This window comes from Callospermophilus lateralis, chromosome 13 (assembly GCF_048772815.1).
Source record: "Callospermophilus lateralis isolate mCalLat2 chromosome 13, mCalLat2.hap1, whole genome shotgun sequence".
Classification (NCBI taxonomy): Eukaryota; Metazoa; Chordata; class Mammalia; order Rodentia; family Sciuridae; genus Callospermophilus; species Callospermophilus lateralis.
In genome coordinates, this window is record NC_135317.1 from 14,235,861 (window position 1) to 14,249,596 (window position 13,736).

General features: G+C 37.1%; 1 protein-coding gene and 1 pseudogene across 4 annotated transcripts in view; both read right to left on the minus strand.

Annotated features, from left to right (window-relative positions):
- The window catches only part of Arid4b (AT-rich interaction domain 4B), a 149,673-nt gene that overhangs the window by 94,324 nt on the left and 41,613 nt on the right, over nt 1-13,736 (minus strand). The window lies entirely within an intron of this gene.
- Nucleotides 9,390-10,131, minus strand: LOC143379097 (small ribosomal subunit protein uS2 pseudogene; annotated as a pseudogene).

Consider the following 13,736-nt stretch of genomic DNA (forward strand, 5'->3'; position numbering starts at 1 on the left):
TAATACTCTTATTAAAATTTAAATTGCTTTCAAAGATAAAATCACAAAGGACCCTTTAGACACACATCTATCAACCAGGGGATCAATCTGTATTTACAGATATTAACATGATTTTCTGCATAATCCTGGAAATTGAAATAGATACTCTAACTAGAATTTTCAGCAAAAAGGTAAGAGAGGACACCAGATCTGACATTATTAAGTGCCCACTATATTTAAGACATTGCTCTGGACCTTACCTGGTTCCATCTCCAGAACCCTTCCTCAAAAAAAAAGACACTGTTCTAAGTGCAGAAAAGCAAAGCAGCTATCTCACGAAATGGAAAGGTAGACAATTTACTTTGCCCTCAGGGAAAAAAAAAATCATAATTTGTTACCTTACTAATGAGGTCAAAATCTCATTCAAATGCAAACAAATCTTCACCTGAGTAACAGAAATCTCAGAACATATTAAAACTGTAATAATCTGAAAGTTAGAGGAGCCTGGTGATGCAGATAGTTAAAAAGAAAGAATACAAAGAAAAACCATACCTGGCACTGCTATGATTTCTATCTAAAGAATGTGAGTAGTATCTAAGGTCATCAAATTAAAACGCAATAAGTAGCTGGGCACGGTGGCACACGCCTGCAATCCCTTCAGTTCAGGAGGCTGAGACAGGAAGATTGAAACTTCAAAGCTAGCCTCAGCACATGGTGAGGCGCTAAGCAACTCAACGGTCTCTAAATAAAATACAAAATAGGGCTGGGGACGTGGCTCAGTGGTTGAGAGCCACTCAGTTTCAATCCCTGTTGTGCACGCGCGCACACACACACACACAAAAGGGCAACAAGTAAAACATTTTAAAATTTAACAAGTTGCTGAAGATGCATCCAAAGTACGCTTCTAAGAGTTTGACAGATCAATAAAATTCATTTAAACCCCCCCAACAATCAAGGTTAGCCCTGTTGATTACTTGTTCCTGAAGAACAAGTAATCAATAGGAAACATTAATCTTTGATCACATGAAACTTTATCCAGTATACTAGTGACTAAAAGAAATTGACCCACGAAGTATATAATAAATACTCTCAAGTTATACAATTCATTCTAATTTCAGAGCTTTTAAACACTACAATACTGAATTTGCCCCAAATATACAAACATTTTGAAAAGATGACCTTTCAGCTAGTTTTATTAGGTGGTGGTAAAGATCCAATCCAGGAACTTACATGTGCTCTTCCACTGAACTACACCCTCAGTTCCTTCACATTGTATTTTAACCATAACTATCTATTATCTAGACTGAACTACTCACAGCAGAAATAGTGTCTCATTCATCTTTGTATGCACTAGTCCTAAAACAGCACTTACATATTGAAAAAATTCAGAAAATATTTGTTAAACCAAAGATACTAGACACCATTAAGCCCTACTAAATGTGATTTCATTGAAGTTGAAAATTACTTATATTTCAAAAATACCTTCTATCTGGAGGTACCTTATACTGGGAAGTAAAAAAGCATAATCTCTAGAATCATAATATCTGGATTCAAACTCCAGGTCCATAATGCATGACTCTTGGGACATTAACTTATCTAAGTCTAGCTTCATATTTGTAAGGTAAACGTGATGACAGTAAAAATAAATATTTATTGATTCATTACATATTAAATATAAATTATGTACATGTTGAATAAAATATACAATAAAGTTGTGACCTGTTACACATAAAATCCCATGTAAAATGCTTAATGGTGCATGGCATGTAATAAGCATTCAATAAATGTCAGCTGTAATTTGTTATTGTTGCCATTCTTCTTAAAGCAGTTTTTGTATTCATCAGATGACGTAAAAATTAACGACAAAAGCAGCTCAAGAACAGTTATTAGCAGGGCTGGGGTAATGGCTCAATGGTAGAGCACTCACCTAGCACGGGTGAGGCACTGGATTCAATCCTCAGCACCACATAAAAATAAAAATAAGAGTCTTGTGTCCATCTACAACTAAAAACAATAATCAAAAAATAGGTATTAATAGCTAAGCTATTAGTCTTATGAATATAATACCAGAGATAGGAATGATGTGAATATTCACAAGTAGGAATTTCATTTGACTAGACCACGTGATTTTCCAAATATTTTGAAAAAATGTTTTATGGAATCTCAATTTCCTGGCAATTACATTTATGTATGGGTACTGGAATCAAAAAATATGATGCAAGTATGGTAGAAAACATGATCACCATTGTTTACATAAAACTGTTCTTAAAAAGCAATGCATTATCTATAATTCTAGCAATTCAGATGCCTAAAGCAAGAGGATTTCAAGTCTGAGGCCAGTCTTAGCAATTTAGTGAGGACCTAAGCAATTTAGCAAGGCCCTGTCTAAAAATTTAAAATTAAGGGCAAAAGAGGGTTGTGGGTGTACTGGGGATGAGCTCGGTAGTAGAGTACCCATGGTTTCAACTCCCAGTATCTCCCTTCAAAAACTATAATTTCACTCCTACCCACTAGAGTGATGACAAGTTATTTTTATGTAACCAAAAATTCATATAAATAAGGTTACCATATTCCACCTAACTTACATCATTAATTATAAACCACACCACCATGAAAGAAAAAAAGATGGCAATTAGACAATGGCATATTCTCAACTGACTGGTGGATGTATTCAGAAATATTATAATATAGATAAAGCATGTCTTGGACCCGATAATTCTTTATGCTTATAGCACAAAATATGCATAAAACTAACACAAATCTATAAATTAAATTCCACAAACCAACAAAGTCTAACTCTACATGAATTCACTAAGATGGATGATATTCTGCTAAAACTACACATTCACAACATAAACATGATACAGACTACTTTGGACTACCAGGTTTTTTAAAACTGAGCACTGTGTAACCAATCAATCCTCCCACAACTTTCCTCTATTCAAAATAACACAAACCCTTACCAGGGAGATTAATATTGCTTCAAAAGGCAGGGATATATAAATTTATCACTTATACCATCTCTGTTCTTTTCTAATTAAACTTATAACTAAAGAAACACTATTATTATCACCTCTGACTGAAAAACATAAAAAGCAGATCCAGAAATTGAAAAGGTAGCTCTATTATCCAGATGTAGATATTCCCAGAAAATGTTTATGTTGAATCATTTTATCTATGAGCTGAAATGGCAGAAAAATGGAAGATAAACAAGGTAAGAATATGTATATACCTTTTGAATGTACAGTTACATGTATTAGCCAATGAAATGATTTAAAAATTTTAAAGGGAACTTTGAGACTGGACCCAAGAGAATTTGAGGAGGTCAGTCTGATAAAGACTCTTACAGGAGTAATAGGATATAGAAACATGAGGACAGGATTTTTGTGGAGAATACCCCAGATTATGACCCCAATATGCAACTATTAGTTAAGTCTCTTATTCTGTTTCTCCATCTTATAAAGAGGATAAACAATTCCATGAGCTGTTAAGTGCAGTTACGATGTCTCTTATAAAATCTAAAGAAAAATAGATCATTAACAAGAAATAATAAAAGAACAGTTATTGCTCCATAAATACCATTTAAGTGAATGAGTGAACATATCCAAACAATCAAATCAAAATTGACTATTATGTTCCTGGCTAGATGCCAAGATATATAACAGCTTTTTTATTTTCCTGTCTTAAAAATGTCATGGTTTAATTGGGCAGGATGGTCCTCCCCCAAAATTAATGGGATGGAATTTTAACATTTGTTTAAATGTTTACAGAAAAAAGACAATTAATGAAAAACTCAGTTTGAAACCTCAAAATCATTTGATCAAAAATTTCAAAAGACTGTGCTAAAAATACAATTTTAGCTTTATACAAAAATAAATAAATAAACTCTTAAGTCTGTTCACCTATTATTACCTACTCTTTTCTCAAAGAACTACTTACTAATTGATGTATTTAAATACTAGATAAACATGGTGTGTGTTTGTGTGTGCACGCCACTATAACATAAAGCCAGATAACACAGTAAATTTTAAGAATGAAATAATATATAATATATACAGCTATGGTGGCACATGCCTATAATCCTAACTATTCAGGAGGCTGAGGCAGGAGGACTGCAAAGTTCAAGGCCAGCCTCTACAACTCAGTCTATTTCAAAATTAAAAAAATATAAAATCACACTGGTGTTGAGCCATTAAATATTACCATTAAGTTGGAGCCAATATCAAATTTTAGAAATGAGTATTCCTCACTTCACTGAACACTAATTTAAGAAAATGGACTGAAGGTTTCATTAGTAATGGCAAATAGGAAGGGTCATGCTACATGCCAGGGTTTGTTGTTGGTTGGTTGTTTTGTTTTAAGTTGTAGATGAACACAATACCTTTATTTATTTATTTTTACGTAGTGCTGAGGATCTAACCCAGTGCCTCACATGTGTTAGGCAAGTGCTCTACCACTGAGCCACAACCCCAGCCCTATGCCAGAGTTTTTAACAGGCATTCCAGGACACTTGAACTCATACCTCCTTTCAGCAGACTTTGAAAAATAAACAGACTCAATCAATAAGCATTTTAATATTTAGAATTAATAGGTTCCAATAAAATCTACTAGATTATTAGCTCCTTCATCACCAGACATGGGAGTTTTAAAAAACTATACCAATGAAATGAATTACTAGGTTGCTTGTCTACCTAGAGACCCCATGTGAGTCAGAATATTTTTTAGAATTTCATTAGAAAAACTGCTCAATAGCCCCAGCTAGTCACAGGTTAAGTTTTGTCTCCCTAGGATTTCCTGATCCCTACTAAGATCATAAAAAACACTTCTATGGCATCTCTTCCCATAAGCATCCCCAGGAGAAGAGGAAAGTCCAGAAAGCACTTTAAAATACTAGCATTTTGGTTGCCAATTCACATTCCCCAAGAAAGAAGAAATCCACAAGACTGTTATTATCCAAATGAGATGATAAATTTCCTGTGATCTGAGGAGGAGTCACTGAGCACATACAAAACATTATTTTTCTTTATTTATCTTAAAAACAAATAGGAAATAAAGTTAGCTGAACATAAAGGTGCATGCTTATAATTCCAGCTACTAACGAGACTGAGGTAATAGCAGGAACTCAATTTCAAGATCACCCTAGGCAACTTAGTGAGATCCTGTATCTAATAAAATAAAAATTTTGAAAGGCTGGTGATGTAGGCCATGTGGAAGAGTATTTGCCCAGCATGCTCAAGGCCTTGGGTTCAATCCCCAGTAAAGTGAGAGAGAAAAGAAAAATGTACCAGTTGCAAAATACATAAGAGTTGACAGAGGTAACAAGAGCCCATTCACTTTTAGCATACGCATTAGATAAACCTGCATTGGGGAGTTTTACAGAGTGCACTACTCTTGCTAACCTGAGTTAATGATTATAAACAAGAAAAATGGTTCTCAAAGTGGTTTCCCAAGACCAGTAGGGTCAGCAACACCTGGGAACTTGGTAGAAGTGCGGGCTCCACTTCACTCTGAATTGGAAACTCTAGGGGAGGAAACCAGCCATTTGTGTTTTAATAAGCCATCAAGAGAACTCTGAACTCTGAGGCATCATACACCTATAGGAAGACTAAGCCTGGCGGTTATTTCCTTAGGTCTTTTTTTTTTTTTTTTTAAGAATTTAACCTTTATTTATATGTTGTTTATTTGTTTTTATGTGATGCTGAGAATCGAACACAGGGTCTTACCTGTCCTAGGCTAGCGCTCTACCCCTAAGCCAAAACCCCAGCCCTTCCCTAAGTCTTAAATGGGATAGCTGGCAATTAACAGAATCACCATTTGTTTTCCTAACCATGTAGTATGAAGTTATATGGAAGAAATAAAATGGACGAGTGAAAAGCATCAGGGAAATTCAGTAACTATTAAAGACTTAAAAGATGCCAAGATGATGATAATGAAAAAGAAATAAAACATCAACACAAAATAGGGCAATAAAAAGAACATTCATTAAAATATATAATAGAAAAGATGCTTTGAGAAGGTTCTAAAAAGAAATCACAATTTTTCAATACAAATAAGTAAAAACCAAGGAAATGGAAAGTCAATACTTCTATACACAGAAGAGTTAAAGGCATGCCTGGGAGTGCTCTCCTTAGAAGAGCCTGCTTGCAAGGTTAGCTGGCATTTGGGATCTAACATGAATCTAGATTTCCAGATTTCCACCATGAATTGATAAGAAACCAGTGCCTGAACTGTAATGTACAAACAATATGGCTTATGTTTAAAACCTGTTTTCATTCTCAAGAGTCTGAAATTTGAGTATGTGTCAGGCATGGACTGCCTATGTGACCAGACATCAGTAAAACACTGCATGCTGGTCTCTAGCAAGATTCACCTAATTAGCAACATTTCACTTGCACTGTCATAATTTCTTGCTGGGGAAATTAAATGTGTCTTGCCTATGTGACTCTACTGAGGAAACGTGCCTGGTTTCACCCCATGCACCTTTTCCTATCGCTGATTACACTTTATACCCTTCTGTTTGAATAAAGCAGAACTTTGAGTAATGCAACCCACACACTGAGTCCTGCAAGTTCTCCTGGCAAATTATCCAAACTGAGGGATCCCCAATATATTATCTTAGTTCTAAGATAAATGAGCTCTTTGACAGTCACATACCAAGATAAAAATGAGGCAAATTTTTGAATCTGATGGTTCATAATACTCTAAACGTTTAAGTATTATTTTATCTCCATTTTCTTATTCTTTTGGAGGGGGTAGGTTTGAACCCAGGGGCACTTAACCATTGAGCTATAACACCAGCCCCTTTTATCTTTTGAGATAGGATCTTGCTAAATTGCTGAGACTGGTCTTGAACTTGTGATTTAGCCTTGCACAGTGATACAAGTCTATAATCCCAGCAATCCCTATAAGGCAAGTTGTAGGCCAGTCTAAGCAATTCAGTGAGACCCTGTCTCAAAATAAAAACTAGAAAGGGCTGTGGTAGAGCACCACTGGGTTCAACCTCCAGTACCAGGCCACCCCCACCCCCAGACCCAAAAAGGATTGATTTTTATCTGTTTCTAACTCACAGAAGGTAATGTTCTTCAAGTCTCCTGGAAATAATACAGTAAGCTCAAGGACATATTTTTTTGGTAGATTCTGGGATAATAGTACATAGATTCAGTTAGTACAATAATTAGTTATATGGGCATATCAAAGTTTGAAAGTACAAGTAGGTGGTATAGATAATTAATGAAAACTACTATAAAAATTTTAACCTGGAATCCATAAAACTTTCTGTGGGTCTCTGAAGAACTATCTGAAGACACTGTAATTAAAGACAGAATTTTTCAGAAGACTATGTATCTAATGCAATAAAGCCTGATCCAAATCAATTTAATGAAGTTTAAGAACTACTGCACCATGATTTTTCATATAAGTTACTAATGTGGGAGAAAAGGAAAACGAGAATATTTTGAGGCAAACAACTCAGATTTAACCAGACATGAAAATATTTACTATGTTAGATAGTATTTCATTTTATAACAGTAAGTTTTCACATTTCATTTTTATTAAAAAATTAGGTAAGTAAAGAAAGCACTATTTCACACTGGTACAAAAAAAAAAAAAGAAGAAGAAGCAGAGATTTAAGTTATTTTAAAGGACACAATTATTGGAGACAGAAAAAGAGCCAAGCACAGTGGCCCAAACCTATAATCCTGGCAGCTCAGGCAGTAGAGGCAGGAGGATCTTGAGTTCAAAGCCAGCCTCAGCAACTTGGCAAAGCCCTAAGCAACACAGCAAAGACCTTATCCCAAAATAAAAATTATTTTTTAAAATGGGGCTGGAAATGTGGCTTAGTGGTTAAGTACCCTTGGATTCAATCCCTGGTTTGCCCCTCCTCCTCCAAAAAAAGAGGAAAAGAGCTTAAACCCAGATTTCCACTGAATGTCATTTTATGCTGTCAGGCAGTAACAACGTATCATTCTCTTTTTTTAAAAATTTTTTATATTTTTTAGAAATTAATGTCTATTCTCTGTAAATTGGTGCTTATTCTCCTTATTTCCACCTTGCTTATTAATGTATGACTGCAGAACAACTCAAGACCACTCGGTGGTTGTTCCTACCCACTCAGTGGCCTGAGCAGTGGGAGCTGCAGACCAGTCTTCAGTGGCTGGCTGGGCACTCCAGTCTTCAGTTGGGAACTGCTGGATAGGCACAGAGAGCACCTGCACACCTTCAGACCAGTCTGCAATCTCAGGTTGCGTAGCAGTGAACTCAGAAGCTGGAGCAGTCCATTCACCCTGAAATTCCTCCTTGGTTGTTAGGGTCTGTAAACAAGTCAAGATGGCGCCTGGCATTTTGCCAGAGGGAGTGGTTTGTGAAGTAATGCCAGCGAGCCATTAAGTGTGGAGATTCCTTATTGGTTGACTGCTGTATCTAGTTTATGTTAATTAAGATAAGCTGTGTGGCTTATCTTAATTAACATAAACTAGATGGCTCCCACTCCTGCTGTATCAATGTACACAAGCTGCTCGTCACCCCCCGGTTAGTTTGCTGCAGCCGGACTGCAGCAGATGGTGGCCCATACCGGGAGCCCCGGGACACTCAGGGGTAAATTGACGAGGAAAAGCTGCCCATCCCTAGATAGAACAGGAGCAAATCTGCTCGTCCCTAGGCAGATAGGGCGAGAGGAAAAATGGACATTTTGAGAAAATGGAGAAGATTGATACAGTATGTTTGTGTCTTGTTTTGTCTTAAAATGTTGTATTGTCTTTGTGATGAAAATATGGAAGGGGTGTTAAGTAAATTACTAGGGAAGAAGGCACCCCAGTGGAACCAAGAGCAGTTAGGGCATGTGTTGATGGAAGCCCAGGAACTCTAGTCAGAAAGAAGAAAGTTCAGAGGAGGAAGGATTATCAGGAAAAAAGTTGCAGCAAAAGGCTATTACTGAATACTTTTCGTTACCAGAGGGTGCGCGAATCAGTGCGGCGGCCACCAAGTGCGTGAGCTGGTCATGGTGCAGCAAGAACTTTCCAAGCGGCGGCAGCTGGCTCTTCCCCGCCCCCTGCCCAGAGAGCAGGACGCCACTGCAAGAGCCCAAATCCAAACCTGACCGGAGGCACAGTCTCGCAGGCTCTTGCTCCCTGTGCCCAGTGGCAGTTGGAATCCGGAACACTCCCCGGATTCTCCCCTGGGCCATCTGGGGGGTGACGAGCAACTTGTGTACATTGATACAGCAGGAGTGGGAGCCGTTTATTGTAGGACAGGAGGAGTATATATACATTACACACAGCTTATCTTATTTAACATAAACTAGATACAGCAGTCAACCAATAAGGAATCTTCACACTTAATGGCTCGCTGGCATTACTTCACAAACCACTCCCTCTGGCAAAATGCCAGGCGCCATCTTGACTTGTTTACAGACCCTAACACTTGGTCACAGCCTTTTCAGCAGCAGCCTGCTCTTCCTTTTCAATCTCTTCAGGATCTCTGTAGAAGTACAGATCAGGCATAACCTCCCATGGGTGCTCACGGGAAATGGTGCCACACATGCGCAGAACTTCTCGGGCCAGCATCCACCACATCAGACCCACAGAATGAGCTCCTTTGTTGTTGCATGAAATGGCAATGTCCACATAGAGCAGAGGAGAGTTTGTGTTACACAAAGCAATAGTAGGCAGATTGACATAGGACGCTTCTGTAAGAGGCTGGTGGTCAGCCCTGGAATCAGTAACCACCAGAAGACGTGGTTCCCGGAAAGTTGCCTGTATCTGGTTAGTGAAGGTTCCAGGAGTGAAGTGGCCAGCAATAGGGGTGGCTCCAGTGGCAGCAGCAAACTTCAGCACAGCCCGCTGGCCAGTATTCCTAGAGGATATGACACTGACATCAGCAGGGTTTTCAATGGCAACAATGGCATGAGCTGCCAGCAGAAGCTTCTCCCAGGTCCTCTTCAGATTTATGATGTAGATGCCATCGCTTTTCCTTTTGTAGATATACTGTTCCATCTGGAAATCAAGGTTGGTGCCACCTAAGTGGGTTCCTGCTGCAAGGAATTTGAGGACATGCTTCTCCTTCATTTGCAGGACATCAAGGGCTCCGGACATTGTGACAGTTTCCCTTTAAAGTTACCACAGGAATCAAGAACAAGGCTGTATGGATCCCTCCCTGGGTAGCTCAGAAAGGACAACAATGTATCATTCTTTAAAAAAAAAAAATAATAATAATAATAATCTATTTATCCTATCCATTAAGGAAGTAATTTTAAAGTGTTAAGAAGAAGCCAAAGGCTGGGGTTGTAGTTCAGAGGGAGAGTGCTGGCCTCGCACGATGAGGCACTGGATTCAATTCTCAGCACCACTTAAAAAAAATAAAATAAACTAAATGAAAAAAAAAAAAAAAAAAAAAAGCAGCAGCAGCAGCAGCAACCATGTATAGTGGCCCACACCTGTAATCCCAGCAATCCCGGAGGCTGAGGCAGAAGTATTACAAATTCAAAGCCAGCCTCAACAATCCTAAAAATCTTAGCCAGACCCTGTCTCAAAATAAAAAGGGTTGGGGATACAGCTCAGTAGTAAAGCACACCTGAGTTAATTCCCCAGTGCCCTGACTCCCAAAAAAAAATTTAAAAAGAAAAATTACTGAGGGCTGGGGTTGTGGCTCAGAGGCAGAGCACTCGCCTATCGTGTAAGAGGCACCGATCCTCAGCACCACATAAAAAAAAAAAAAAAAAGATATTCTCTCCACCTATTATAACTAAAAAATAAAAATATTTTAAAAAAAAGGAAAGAAAAAATTATTGGGCTGGGTCCACAAGTCAGTGGTAGTGTGTATGCTTTAGCATATTCCAAGGCCATGGGTATCACCACAATGGAAAAAATAAAAAGTATTACAACATACGTTTAGAAAAATGCATAGGTAAAGACTTGAGATGCCACACAAAAATGCTAATATTATAAATGATTGGGCTGGGGATGTGGCTCAAGCGGTAGCATGCTCGCCTGGCATGCGTGCAGCTCGGGTTCGATCCTCAGCACCACATACAAACAATGATGTTGTGTCTGCCAAAAACTAAAAAAAATAAATATTAAAAATTCTCTCTGTCTCTCTCTCTCTTTAAAAAAAAAAAATAAATGATTTTCTTCTGCTAATTTTCTTGAATTTTCATACTTCCTACAATGAGTTAAAAATAATGCAAACTTGTTTAAATAAAAAGTTTATTTTATTATTAAATAACAAAATTAATATTAAATTTTAATATTTGAAGATGGTAACATCCATGATTTCTTGCTGACACTATCTATACAAAGGAAATTAAATCCACTGTACAGTTTAAATGAATTTCCAATAATTCTTTAAGGCCTAAAGTGCCTCTCTCCAGATATAATGTAAACCTATTTTAAGATGCATGTGATCAACTGATCAGAAAACATTAATTACAGTTACTTCCCTGGCTTTCAGCTGTTGCTGTATGTAACAAGTGTATCTTTAGAAACACTTGCTTAGTAAGTACAAGGCTTTGGGTTCAATAACCAGCATCACCAAGAAACAAAACAAAAACAAAAACAAAAAAGCAGCCCATAATACCTATGGCCTATTATGGCAATTAAAAATTAAGTGATTTAATTCTACATTATACATTGTCACCTTCATGTAACCTCAACTTTGTTTTTACTTTGCAAAAACTTCAGTATTTTCTGCATACTTGGACTTGTTATCTAGTGGTTATCAAAAGGAAGTAAACACATTTCTTCCTCAGAGTAAAATATTTTATTTAGTTAAACAGAGAACAGAATAAATATATCATCTTATACTGGGCTGAGGTTGTGACTCGGTAGTAGAGGGCTGGCCTAACACATGCAAGGCCCTGGATTTGATCCTCAGCACCACATAAAAATAAATAAATAAATAAATAAAAGGTATTGTGGGGCTGGGGTTGTGGCTCAGTAGTAGAGCTCTTGCTTCACATGTGTGAGGCACTGGGCTCAATTCTCAGTACCACATATAAATAAACGAATAAAATAAAGGTCCATCGACACTAAAAAAAAAAATTTTTTTTTTTAAAGTTTCATGTCCAACTACAACTAATAAATAAATAAATAAATAAAGAGGCACTAAGACTTATCAACACAGTCATTATCAAGAAAAGGTTCAAATGAGTTTAAAATAATCTTTTAAACAACTTAAAATAATTAAGACATTTTATAAGACTTCCATTCAAAAAATTTAAGCCCAATGCTAAAATAAGCAAAAATCACAGCTGGTACCTAGTTACTCTTCCAAAAGATTCCAGAGAGCCTAGGTTTTACTACATCCTCAAGCAATAGGACTATTCAAATATTATAACAAGAAAATACAAGCCTTTGGGCTGGGGATGTGGCTCAAGCAGTAGCGTGCTCGCCTGGCATGCGCGTGGCCCGGGTTTGATCCTCAGCACCACATACAAACAAAGATGTTGTGTCCGCGGAAAACTAAAAAATAAATACTAAAAATTCCTCTCTCTCTTTCCCCTCCCTCCCTCTTTAAAAAAAAATACAAGCCTTCTTCTTAAGAAAAAAAAAAAAAAAAAAAGAATGCAAGAGAGACATAAATAAATTAAGGAACAACATTCCTAATGACAGTCTGATTTCTAATTCGCAAACCTGAATATTATCAATGCCTTGAATAAAGTCAACAATTAGTGATTATTTTTTCAGCAGGAACTAAGGATGAATTCTGATGCTCCACTTCTGTAACTGGAATCCTGACTTCATTTTTTTTTTTTTTTTAATGTGTAAGGTAGCATCTTTAAAAAAAAAAAAATTAGTCTCTTCTTTCAGCCTAAATGGAGTAACAATTGACATTTTAATACCCCCCTCAAAACAGACAAAATAAGCAATGTCAATCACTGGACATCAGATAAAGAAGAAAAGATGATTTCAAAATACAAGTTTAGTGGGACTGGGGATATAGCTCAGGTGGTAGAGTGCTTGCCTAGCATGTACCAAGCCCCTGGGTTCTATCCCCAGGACCAAAAAAAAAAAAAAAAAAAAAAAAAAATTTTCTTGAATGACAGACAGCAACAAAAATATGTAAGGCAGGCTCTAGAAGTACCTTACTGTATAGCCCTAAGAACTACCAGCACGTGGACCTAGTCAGATACCAAAGAGGAGAACTGTTGGACAGAGAAACTTAAGAGATATGCAGAGGGTCCTCTCAGTACTCAGGTGAGAACTTACTAGCACTTGCATATGAGGAATTATCCAAGACAATGGAAAAAAATTAGAGTGAAAAATGCTTGATATTAACTAAGAATTAAGAGTTGGAGCCTACCGGCCTAACTAGAAAAATACACAATTTCTAGGCATTAGTTAGTATACTCCAGAAGGTCCTGTCCCAGTAGCAGGTTAATAATTACCTCTGTTCTGAAGAACACTGCTGCAACCTCACCTAATAAGATTCTAAAGCAAGACCCAGAAAAATCACACTTTTCTCAAGGAACTTAAATATACACTAAGAAAAAGCTCAGGAAGATCTACAGAATTACAGAAAAATTCAGTACCCAACATAGCAAAATTCACTACATTTAGGATCATCAAAGATTAACAGGCATACAAAAAAAGCAAAATGCAGGCCTGGGAGTGGTAGAGCTTTTGCCTAGCAAGTGCGAGGCCCAATGTTTAGAGAAGAAAAGGGCATGGAAGGAGAGGGGAGAGGAAGGGAGGAGGAAAGAGAAAATAGAGAAACAGAATTTTTTTTTTTTTTTTTTAAGAAATAATGGTCAAACTGTTTCCAAA